This window comes from Ochotona curzoniae, unplaced genomic scaffold (assembly GCF_017591425.1).
Source record: "Ochotona curzoniae isolate NIBS_2020 unplaced genomic scaffold, NIBS_Ocur_1.0 contig_78, whole genome shotgun sequence".
Taxonomy (NCBI): domain Eukaryota; kingdom Metazoa; phylum Chordata; class Mammalia; order Lagomorpha; family Ochotonidae; genus Ochotona; species Ochotona curzoniae.
Window position 1 is genome coordinate 6,229,065 of NW_024466559.1, and position 12,747 is coordinate 6,241,811.

Genomic DNA, 12,747 nt, shown 5'->3' on the forward strand with positions numbered 1-12,747 from the left:
GAAAACTTGAAAACTACCACACCAGGGCCTGGTAGACAATTATGTATGTTTGTGTGTGTTTTTCCAGTTTTTGTCTTCTATCCCTGCTTGATTCAAGAGTCTCCAGTTAATAAGGATCATGCTTCTGAAAATGAGATTGTCACATGTCCTTTATCATTTCCAAATGAGTGGGGCCCTTCAGGATTCCAATTCTGAGGTCCCATTGAGTGAGTTCTATTATACGATAGATGTACGGTGAAGTTCCTGACCTTCATTATGGAGGCTCTTTGAAAACAGAAGGAACTAGGTTTGAACCCTTTATCACTGTCACTCTTTGAATATAGTCATCTGCAATGACTAAGTAATCATATTGTGTTTAGACACTCCAGATGCAGGTTCAGTGGGATCCTTGAAGGCTATGGGATCCTTGTTTTCTGGGCATTTTATATATACTCTTATTTGTTTCTTGGAACAATCATGCACAATCCCTGCTCTTCCTCTTTCTCAAATAGAATTTTCACCTGAGGAAATTCTTTACCGGCTTTCAATGGGTCAGTGAGCTCTTGTTGCCCACCTAAATGCCCATGCTCTCTGTCTCCTTCCCAATGCTCATTTAGGTGTCTTCTGAACTATGATTCCTTACACCCCAAATAAAGTTCTCCAAGATTTCTCAGTGTCTGAACTTGACTGGATCCACTGCTCACTCACCACTGATTCCATGAGTTTGTGAGGAAATTCAGCTTGATTTACTTAAAATAGAAGGGGTTATTGCCCCTTACATAACAATCTACATCTTTGAATTCTTGCTGTTTGTGTAAGGCATTGCACATAGTGCACAATTATGTGAGTCTAAGGTGAGAAATTTAAAATCAGAAGGAAATTGAACAGTGATCTCTGTCATCAACTAGGAATGCACACAAGCATGTATACAGCTGGACAGGTATGTGGGGACATGTGCACAGTGCATGTTTCCCATGTGCATATACCACAGTGCCCTGACACACACCGTGCAGGTGGTCCTACACTTCCAAACTCAAAATAACTTCATCATTCTCCACAGCCACCCACACCTCGCTCAGCTCCCACTCCCACCCTCCTGCCCTTTGAGACTATTTCATATCTTTATGATACCACTTCCCTAAAAATCCAAATACATTCCTACAACTATTTGTATAACTCTACACAGCTGCCAGTTGACTGTTCTCCCACACAGTGATATGTGTGTTTTTGTCTTGATAATTCACTATAGTTAAGATCAGTATTGTGCTTCCTTTTCCTGTTTGTTCCTGAGGATTTGAACAGTTCTGAGCCTCTACTTGCCCTCAGATGATTCCAGTATTTGTTGAAGATGTGGAATTCACCCACCGCGTTGGTGGATGTCTTTGGTCCAGTTTTTGTGTGCATACCAAGGACGTATACATATGTATGGCCACATAGCGTTTTGTTTCCTTGGAATGGACTTTGTTCTGTGCACGTGTTCAGTGGTGGGCATTGATTGTGTACCCATTTCTGTGGAACCTTGTTTCAGTGGTGCACCTGAATAGCTCAATAGTCATGCTGTCTGGAAACTTCTCTCTGTGTTGCAGTTTTATTAGTTTATTAGTTCCTTTATTAGTTCCGGTTTTGTATCTTTTTAAAGTTTTGTTTCAAAATAAAATAGTATCCTCTAGTCTGATTAACAAAGAGTACATTGAAATGTATAACTTTGAGGATTTTTATAAGGAAAATTTATTTTAATGAATTTCTATTGGAAAAACGCCCTAAGAGACAATGGTTAGCCAGTTCTATGAATTTTGTTTGAGAATGTAGAAAGAGATTCCGTCACCAGAGTGCCTATTTTGACTTGGAGTTTTAATCCATCCCACCTCCATTCCTGCTCAGGTACTGGAGTTACGAGTAGGGCTTTTTGGGGTCCTGGAATTGGCTCTCAGAGCCATTGGAGTCATGTACCTTTTACAGTCTTGTCTTTGAGCTTCTTCAAGGTCCTTTATTTGATGCCAGTCACCTAGGCATCTGCAACAGGCCCAAACCTTATCTTTGGACTGGTTACAAGGAAGACTCTTTCAGTTTCTTCTCTATGTTGACGTGACCTGAAGCTTTTTGCTGATTGGGGATAAAAAATCAGAAAGAAAAAAGATGCTCTTGCTTGGGAGCACCTCTGATCCAAGGTAGCCTTCTTTTATTCTTTGTTAATACATCTTCATTTACTAACCATGAGGACAACCTTATGGATTGGCTCAATTAGAAGGAAGTATTTAAGGCAATTTTGTAGGATGCAAGGTCCTGCATTTATGAATATTCATGCAATTAGACCTTTAGACTTCTCATGGTTTAAGTGGGGTTTTTTATCTTGTCAGTGTCTAACGTTCTTGCTGCATAAAGAGTAGAGGAAAATAAAAACCTCAAAGTTTCAGGTTTTCTAGTTTTTCGGCCTGCAGGGCTGGGTTAAATCAGAATAGTAGATCTGATGAGGGACTTCATTGAGAGGTATGGGGCCAAGGACAAAAATCTCACAGAGTTTTAGAAAGGTCTGAAAACTAATTTTAAGGAAATAACTCCTGATTGAGTTTAGATTTTCAGAGGAACCCACTAAGTATTTTGTGGAACCTAGTAACTTCTAAATCAACACCATGAGCTGGCTGCTTTCGCTGACTTTTTCATTGATCTACAATCCTGAAAAATGGACTTGATACTTTCAGTCTCTGAAAGCAGTCTCATTCTTGCCCCTTTTCATGCAAATATTTGTTTTGAGTACACAAGACTTCCTCCTACACAATAGTTTATTTAAAGGACAAAATGAATGAATAGTTTTGCTCTAAAACTATTCGTTGGCTTTGCTTCTGCTCTAAAAATTGAAAAAAGAAAAAAGATTTATTATTTTATTTGAAAGGCGGATTTACAGACAGAAGGCAAGACAGAAAAAGAGGGAGAGATCACCCATCCACTAGTTCACTCCCCAAATGGCTGCAATAGCTGAAGCTGAGACAATACACACCCAGGAGCCAAAAGCCATCTATGGCTCTCCCACATGGGTGCAGGGTCCCAAGACTTTGTACCATCTTCCACTGCTTTCCCAGGCCACAAGCAGGGAGCTGAGAGGAAATGAAGCAGCCAGGACACAAACAGGAGCCCACATGGGATCCTGGTATGTGCAGGCAGAAGATTATCCAATTGAGCCGTCATACATGTTCCTAGTTATATTATTTTACAAAAATAGTTACATCTTTAGTGAGAGCCATGTGTCTAACCAATTCATACCTTGTACAAGATTTTTAGCAAGAATGCAACAAATCTATCATGAGTCATCATTTCAGAAAATCTTAGCTTGATACTTAGTAACACAGTGACTCAGATTTGTCTAAGTTCAGTTTATTTTTATATTTGGTTTTAGTATCTGTCATCATTGAAAAAAATGTTTCATAAAGATGTAGCAATCCAAACTGAAGAAATAAATTGTTGGCTGTGTTTGATAAATTTTAGTAAGGCCTGTGTGTCAATTTTGCAAATATTTTTGCAGAAATCCAACTGGTAATTTTTCATCTTACCTGATCTTATTTGGTACTTATAAACAGATTAGAATATTATCCTTAATATTTTAAAGGGATAGTTAAAATTCACTGAATCTCTTTCTGTGGACTTTTTAAAAAATTAAATTTGAAAAGCATTATATTCAAGTCTAGAGTGTAGATCTATGTCAATATTTGTAGTTTTTAGCAATAGAAATCATTTAATACTGAAAACAGTTTCAACAACCCAGTTCTAAAATACTCACATCAAAAGATTATCTCATAGATTGCTAAAATGCTGCTTTTGCCTTGAGGACTGGCATAGATTTTTTAAAATTAATTTATTTCAAAGTCAGAGTTAGATTACACAGAGAGGAAGAGAAGAGACAGAGAGGGAGTGATTTGTTGGTTTTCTCCCTAAGTGGACCCAGCAGCTGGGACTGGGCCAGACCAAAGTCCCTGGAGTTTCAATCTGAGTCTCTTACGTGGTGCAGGGGCCCAAACACGTGGGCCGTTTTCTGTTGCTTTCCCAGGTACATTAACAGGGAGCTGAATGGGAAGTGAAACAGCTGGGTGAAGCACAGGCATCTATATGGGATGTCAGTGCCACAGGCAGCAGCTTTATGTGTTATGCCATTGGACAGGGCTGGTTTTTAATACCTGCTACAGATACACTGTTGATCACCACTTGTTATCTCAGCATAGGCCAGCATATTTGGAGAATTGGACTTTGTAAGAGAATAAAAAGCAGAATCCATCTTGAAGCCCTGAAATAAGAACTTCATTTTGACAGAGGAGATTTTCTGGGTCATAGATCATCTCATTAATAAGAGTTGTAAATATCCCATAGCATCAAATAATCAGCTCTGTAAACCCACCGAAATGACCAGCTATCAAGGGTAATAAATTCAAAGTGGAAAGAAAATGGAGGGACCAAGTAGCCTTTGTCAATGCTTCTGAAATTCCCAGATTCCCTCTAGAATATTCTCAGATGCCTTGTCAGATGTGTGGTCTTGTCGAATGAAAACATTCATGTTAATCCACATCTTCATTATTAGCAAAGCTTAATGTATTTCTTATACATTCTTTTTAAAATAAGAAAGTTCAATATGAATAGAAGTTGTGCCATTTTCTCCTTGCATGACAATGAACCTCCTAGCTGTTCACTGCGGAGAGGACCAGATTTCTTGTTCCTTGCAGAGTTGCTACTGCGTGCTGTGTCTGTGCTGTGGCTGACTTGGGTAGTGGCTTGATGCTGCCCTAAGTTTGTGTTCCTTCATCTCAATCTTTTTGTGTGGCATCTGTTGGTGAGAATCTGTTCTTAACTCCTTGCTACTTCAGCAGACAAAAGTCAATGCATCTCAAAGGTGTAGTTTTTAACAGGTTGAAATAGCAAGAAAGAATATCTTTTGGCATGTAAGAGGTAGAATTGAATACATAATTCCAAAGAAAACAGGAGTTAATCTTCCTCTTTTGAAAACTCTTTTCTATATCAAGTGTAGTTTGCTAATGTGACAGATCAGTCAAGCAAAGTTTAGAGAACTTTTTTCATAGGTCTATTTTTAATTTTGACTTACACTCACTTGTCTATCAGCATTCATTTTGTGGCTGCTACCTTACCATTCCTCGCCCCCCTTTTCTTGAGAAAATTTGTTGTACAGATGTTACTTACATTTTATCCATCTCTAGAACCCATGCTTTCCAGTGTACCTACCAGCCATAAGACACATGTTGTGATTGAAATTTAAGTCAATTAAAATAAAACACATTTACCAATTCCAGTCCCTGGCCTCACTCACTTGATTTCAAGTGTCTGATAGACATGTGCTATCTGATGGCTGCTGTACTAGAAAGCACAGTGGACACCTTGGTTCTGGAATGTGGTACAGCTCGCAGTGTACTCAAGCTACACAGATTTCTGAGAGTTTTCAAATCCCTAAATCCCCTTGGCCAGTTGAATCAGTAACAGTGCCTTTAAATTCATCATGGGACATGTAAGGACAAACTTGAAGGGAATTTTGGCTTATGAAATGTTATGATCTAATGTGTTAATTCAATTGAAAATAAATGAGAGCCTTGTAAACTTATTTATGCTATCATTTCACACTGGAAACCCTTAACAGTTCTCCAGTAAATGAAGAGAAGTAAATGCCGGTAGTCATTAAGCTGTTCGATTTCCATTGTATTTGTTGCCAGATTTCTCTTTTCTCTCATAACCAGAACAATAGGTGATGATTTATTTTAAGTCACATTCTGAAAAACAGACTCTAGGACAATAATCAGGTGTCCAGTGGTGTCCACATGCTGATTGTTACTGTTGAAATAATTCACTTTGTTGTTGGCTGGCATCCTTATGATACACAATCATCACTCTTGGTTCTTGCCACTGGAATAGCTGAAAATACAGATTTTTTTTTCTTTGTAGCATAGCCTTACAGATGTTTGAAGATAGCTTCTAGTTTCTCTCTAGGTCTTCTTTCTTTCAGTTGAGTCAGCTATTCTGGCTTTGCTAGCCTTAGATAAAAGAGGACCCTATTGCTTCTCTATGGAGCCCTATTTGTTCCTGGAGTTGTGGAGAACTAACTTGCATTTTGCTACATAATCCTTAGTTCTAAAATTAACAGAAAGTAATTACACTTTTCTGTTTGCTCCTCCCCCTTTCTCTCCCTCCCCTCCTTGCTCCTGAGAGCATTTGGATTAAAGATTCTGACATTGTCTCCAAACCAAGGCTGGGAATTACTATTCCAGTCCCACTCTTCTAAGGTGGCTGACAAATCAGTTAAGGGGAAACTGGGTGTGGATTTCAGATGCCAACTATTGAGCCGAGAGTTCACCAGCCACTGTCGCCATCTTGTGGTTGGGGAAAGAGACAAACTGTTAGTAGGAAACCTGTTGATGTGTAGAGGTCTCCACTGTTAGAACATTCTGTATCTTTGGTTAAGCACAATTGCATGCTAATTGTATTGTATTGTATTGTATTGTATTGTATTCTGACTGAATCCGAGATCCCTGTTCCTAACAGTGTCTCATGCAACCTAATTCTAACTTTAGTCCATTCAAATGTGCTTAGATATACAAGACTTCTCTTTTTGAAGCACCTTTAAAAACTTTGCTAAACTATTATTCCTAGTAATGATTTACTGGCAATCCTTAGCCCACAAGCAAAACTAAAGACCAGGATGGAGCACAGGTCATGCCGAGCCAGGCTCTTGGACCTACTGGTCTGCGTGAACCAGGAATGCTAAGCCACAGTGTCTAAGGCAAAGGTCAGGACAGGTGAGGGACTGTCCCAAGCTGAGTCAGAGCAACCACTGGTATGCATGTGATCTATGGCTGGGAACAAGCCCGGTTGGAGACCTCAGGGGACAACCATAGCTGGGTTGAGGTTCCCACCAAGGGGCGTGTGACCTGGAATGGAGGCTGCGTTCTGATCAGGAAACAGTTGTAGTCTCCCTTGGCACAAGTGTGGACTGGGATTGGATGTGCCGAACTGGGCCAGACCCCAACACCCTCTGGTGTCCTGAAAGACCGGGATAGTTGTGCGATGGACAAGGCAAGGTCTCAACCCCCTACTGAGCCATGTGTGAGCCATATGTGGGTATGGACAAACCATGGCTGGGCTGAAACATCCAACAACAAGAACCAGCTTGGGTTGAAGGCCAGTCAGGAAAAGCCACAGTTCCTGCTATGACAGGAGGTGGACTGAGTAGGGCTGGCTCATGGACCCACTGGTAAGCGTGAAACCTGGCATTGGGAGAGGTTCTGATGGAGGAGCCTGGGCAACTCCTCTGGCAGGGCACAGACCTGGCAGGTAAGCGCAAGAAACATGATAGGAAACAGCCCAGAACAGGCCATGGAAAGTTACCCACTGGCATACAACTGGCATGGGTCGGGGGAAGACCAGGATGAATCTGTCCACGTCATCCACTGGCAAATCCAAGCACCAGAACAGTGTGGGTCGAGCCAGGTTTGGTCGCAACATAGACTAATTCACAATATGGAATGCCAAGGTGAGGATGCCTGTACCAGATGTGACCGCAGTGCGCAACCAGCAAGCGTGAGAACAATGGGGCAGTGCCGGCAGGCGAATAAGGAAGGGTTCCTTTGCTGGACAGCTACTCCCGCAGGAGAGCTTAGGCTGGGATGGGGGCAGACCAGACTAGGCAGGGCTACCACACCTGTGTGCCTCATGTGGACTAGATCAGGGAAAAGCCAAGCTGGGCTGATTATTTCTACTGGTGCAAACAAAATTAGAGTGGGTAAGGGTTGTTTGGGCTTAGCCACAGCATCAGCTGGCAGAAGCTGGCACTGGGGACTAGTTCTGTCAAGTCAAATAACAGAACTATCTAGAGAGTGCATAATCTGGGAGTGGGAGAGGACTGGGAGCGAAATAGTGGGTTCCTCCCTCTTGGGTTACCACTTCCTTGGGAGGGCATAAAACTAGGACAGCGGCTGGGGTGGATTGAGATGTGGGACAGACTGGACTAGTCTGCTACACAGACTGGCAAATAAGGGTAGGGGGCGGGTCTTGTGGGGGTTATTGTGGGTCGCTCAGACTAGGCTGCAGCTCACACTAGTTTATGCGAGGGCCGAGTATGTGCTCGGCAGAACCAGGCTGGACTGCAACACCCATTGATTCCAGTGGAAGTCGGGAGTGAAAACAGAACCAACCCAGCAATTGCAAACACCAGCTGATAGGGGCGATGGACTGTGCCCGGCCCTGTACTTGCTAGCACATACAAGAATCTGGTTTGAGAACACCTCAGACAAAGTTTCTTTGGAGATCTCCCCAATCAAAATGCTGGATTCAGAACCCTACCCAAGAAAAGAGAGAAGACAGAACAGGTCAACCAACCATCTCAGCTATATCTTGGCAGCGAAATACATGGCAAACAGAGACTCTATGATGGACTATGTCAACCAGTGGATTCTTCAATGACCTCATCGTGCTTGAAGTGGCAAGATTGGCAGCGATTTGTAACTGTTGAAATATCAAACCACCTGAGCAAGAACCTCAGAGCATACCCTACATCTGGGACCTGGGGAGGGTGGGAAATTGGGTGGGCCTTCTCCCTTAATAGCCCCCTTTAAACATGAAGGAAACAATATGGAAAAAATAATAGTCATACCCACTTTCCTGTAGTCCTTGAACCTTTTTGCCCTAATTAACTACGTAAAGATTGTCAAAATATAATAAAAAATGGGAAAAAAAAACAAATTAAAAAAAAAGAGAAAGAAACTGAGGTTGGTTTCTCAGGGAAGAGAAGACTGATGGAAGATTTTATAACCATCTTTAAATATCAAAGCAGCTATTCTGCAGATATTTCCACTTTTAATTAAAGCACCTATTACCCTGGTTTCTCTTCAGGTCATATAAATCTTTTGCCTTTTAATGCACTAGACTATGGCTTATTTCAAGTAACAGGAATTTCACAAGACTTTGTTTAACTCAGCACAATTGTAATATTTTACCCATCACAATTGTTCAAAGGTTAACAGTATAAATATTTCGAGAGGAGATGATATTTTGAATCACACATTACTGGGATGAGCATTTGGTGATGCTGCTGCTGGTGTTTTCAGCAATGAGAGATGCCACATAATGGTTTCATGGGCTGCTTGTCAGGAACAATTCTGGCTGTGCTATTGTTGAAGTGGAGATCTTCAAGTCTCCTTGCAGCACTGGGATGCCATTCTTCTGGGATGCAGCAAATGGAAGTAGTGAAAGGTATTCTCTCCTGAAGTACTCTGCCATTCTTCTTGTAGCTGCAGGAACCTGAGATCTCAAATCCTGTGTGGCTCTGCTTACCAAACCTGAGATTTTCTGATTTTTCTTTGTGATAACAACAAAGCAAATAATTATTCATCATGGTCAACTTCATTTGATCCAGCTTACAGGATTTTATTTCCAGTTATGTGTTAAGCACTTTTGAGGTGATCATGCAGGACTGACTAATTTTGGTGAGGGTGAGATGGAAAAGCCAAAAAACATATTTTTTAGGTGACATTAAATTGTAAATCTAGAATAACCTCTGTTAAAAAGGAGGCAATAGAGAGAGCAGAGCTGATTTTACTTTTATCTATTTTTTTCCTTGTGTTTGCCAAGGAATCTAATGTCATACAGGAGAGAGACCTGTTTTCCAGTGTTGACCGGGTCGTTGTGTTTGATATCTGCTCCTACATTCAATCCTCAGTATACATCTCAAGTCACTGTCAACTATAATTCACCTTCCTGAACCTGTTGTTCTGATATTCTTGAAATATTTGAATTTAAATATTTAAGATATTGAAATATTTTGAAATATTTCAATTGGATTAATCAAAGGAGGAACTGTTCAAATTTGTTCAAGATATAAAACATTCAGTCTAGATTTGATAGGTTTCTGTTTTACTAACTTTCTGAACTATGCTAAATGTTTAAAAAAAAAGCCTCACAAAGACTTACTCAGGAATGGTGGAACTAACATAGTTTGATTGTTGGTTCTTAATAAAGTTATGCTGAAGCATGAAGGGTTTGTGAGAGTCCTCAAAGCAAGGTGCCCTACTTGATGTAAAGTTTGTTTTTAGATCTTTGTATGAGATAATACTTATTTAGTCACTAAGTCTCTTTCATTTATTTTTTAAGTACCATGTGAGGTAGATTCCATTGTTATTCCAATTTTCTAGACACTGAGGCTAAGAGTTAGAGGGATCTTAAGTTGCTTCATTAGGGGCATGCAATTGGTATGCTAGGTCAGGTATTAAATCACAGGAAGATAGTATAGGTGTTACAAGGTTGTTTGGGATAAGAAGCTTTAACTGGCTATGGCCCATGGCTGTTATTGTTAGCCTTGCTGTGGTTCTATCCATGGAAACTGAACTGAGGGTCATGATAAATCATTCTTGTATGGGAAACCAGGTAGAGATCCTTCAAAAGACCCAGCCCTTGAGTGGCCAAAAGAAATTTCTAAGAATATGTGATAAGCTCACAAGCAAATCTGTGTTAACATCAATTAATAAAGATGCCATTCTGCAGGTGTATGGATGGTGGCAGAAAAAGTTTCCTCCCAGTGGAAGTACTCTTGGTTCAATGTGTGATGTTGACTTGAGCTGATACGGAATGTCCAGTTTGTAGCAGAATCTAAGGGAATAAGATCCACCCTCACCGGTAAAGACTGGTGAGGGCTGTCCGTGATGTTTTGGAATCATTTGGAATCATTTGGAGGATTGTGTTAAGGGAAGGAACCCAGACGTAGTGAAGAATTTCAATACAGATGAGAGTGCAGGGGAATCTAACAAAATAGACAGTGCAAGATTGTGGACAAGGAGGCCAAGGGGATCCACTGTACTTAGGATAATATGTAAGTCAATTTTGGACTCTAATCATCACCGAAGACAAAGCAGTCCACATACTTGCCAATCTTCTCTGAGGTCTTGGGGTCAAAGTGAGGTCAAGTTGGAAGGTTGGAGATCTGTACGAATGCAGGTGAGTGTGCGTAGGCTGTGCCAAGCAGGTTGATTCACGTCCCTAAAGGATATGAACTCAAAGTAACCAGACTTTCATTATCTTTGCAGTTCGGTGAGAGAACCTCTGATGGAAAAGGAGGTTAGTGAGCACATTTCGAACATGTAGTTAAATTTATAACGGAGGCAATCAGGGAAACAAAACCCCGCTTGTTAAATCTTATCTTTTGTCATCTTCAGCAGCAGAAAAATTGCTGCTTGTCCAATTCTAGATATGAGAAGCAGTCAGAATATACACTAGGTGCCCGAGGGTGACTTTGGGGAGGAGGTTAAATATATCACTCTGCATCATTAGCTTATGTGGGAAAAATTTCATTATGACAGCAACTCTGATTTCATCTGGCACCCCCTAACCCTGCTACAATTATATGAAATGTGGTGGAAACTTGTCATGGCTTCCAGAGAGAAATGAGGCTACCGACGCCTGGTGGTCCCCTTTTGGAGCACAGTGACGAATCACGTTGCTTAGCGACAGCCCTTGGCTGATTTAGAAGGCTTTCAACTCTCTTCCTTGGTAGTTTTCTCTTCTTCTAAGATAAAAATCCTCGTTTTCCACTTTTTGGGGATCATCTTTACCGGGTCATTTGTGTGCATCCCTTCAGGATTTATCATTCATCCTCAATGTATCATTGTTTTCCCCTCTGCATGACTTATAGATTGAGAAAGAACAAGTGGGTGGTTGATGGTACAAGCAGAACACAAAGTATTGCAGTAACTTGATGGTGCTTTTGTCCTCCAAATAATGTACAAGTGTCCACGTAAATTTTTTGTGTGTATGTGTGTTATTTGGAATCACTGTATTATTCATAGTCTGGGTGGCCATTGTTTATAAAATGCACAAGGTTGTTTGTGTTTCAAAATAGAAGCTCAGACATATGGAAATGTGTAAGGAACAGTGAATGTAATTGACGAAACAGAAGTAAGAATGGGCTGGAACTAGAACAGAAGCCTTTGAGAATAGTAGGTTTGAGAGAATAAAAAACAAAGGACTATAAATGGAGAGAATTTTTAGCAGTAGCAAAGTAGGGACTGTGGGGGGAGGGAATATGAGATGGTTGGGGCCTACTTCAAAGGGACTGTAAGTAGGGTGGGGACTCTAATAGGCTTTGGCTCATGTTCTGCTTCCAGAAAGGAGTTGTGTTTGTGATGTAAATAATCTGTGTATCCCTGTGTGGCTGCAAGAGAGTTGTCCCTCTCCAGTGCTTTCCACATCACACCATGATGGCTGTCAGGAACTGAAGCCAGGACCTAATTTCAATTATGTAATGACCTCAGTGGATTTTACTCTCACCTTGTCAGTATAATCTGGCTTATGCCTGAAAAAGCAGTCTTTCCCTGCTGGTCCTTACAGTTCTAGGATCCCCTGGAAGTGGTTCTGTAGCGCTGATTTTATGCCTGCGTTTGGAATTAGGACAGGGGCTCATTGCCTGTATGTCCTGGCCCCACTGCATTTCTAGTCCTATTGAAGACTTCGCACACTGAATTAGCCCTGCTGCTGGGATCTGCGCTTAAGTTTATCTGCAAATGTCTTCAGCTGACACCTTGTACAGTGTATTTGTCTATTTTCCAAGGGTGGTCCCAAGACTCCTCAGATTCTTCCAGACATGTTAAGGGAAACTGTGATGTTAAAAACCACTTTCAGAACTGTAATTTGGCAGATAAAGATTGATTGATTATTTGAAACTCAGAATTATGGGGAAGGGGAGGAGAGGGAGAGGGAGAGAGAGAGAGAGAGAATATTCCTTGGGGTTGGGCCAAG

The 12,747-nt window shown here is 41.1% G+C and overlaps 1 protein-coding gene across 1 annotated transcript in view; it reads left to right on the forward strand.

The window, feature by feature from the left end:
* Positions 1–12,747, forward strand: part of GPR158 (G protein-coupled receptor 158) — a 317,004-nt gene that overhangs the window by 31,237 nt on the left and 273,020 nt on the right. The window lies entirely within an intron of this gene.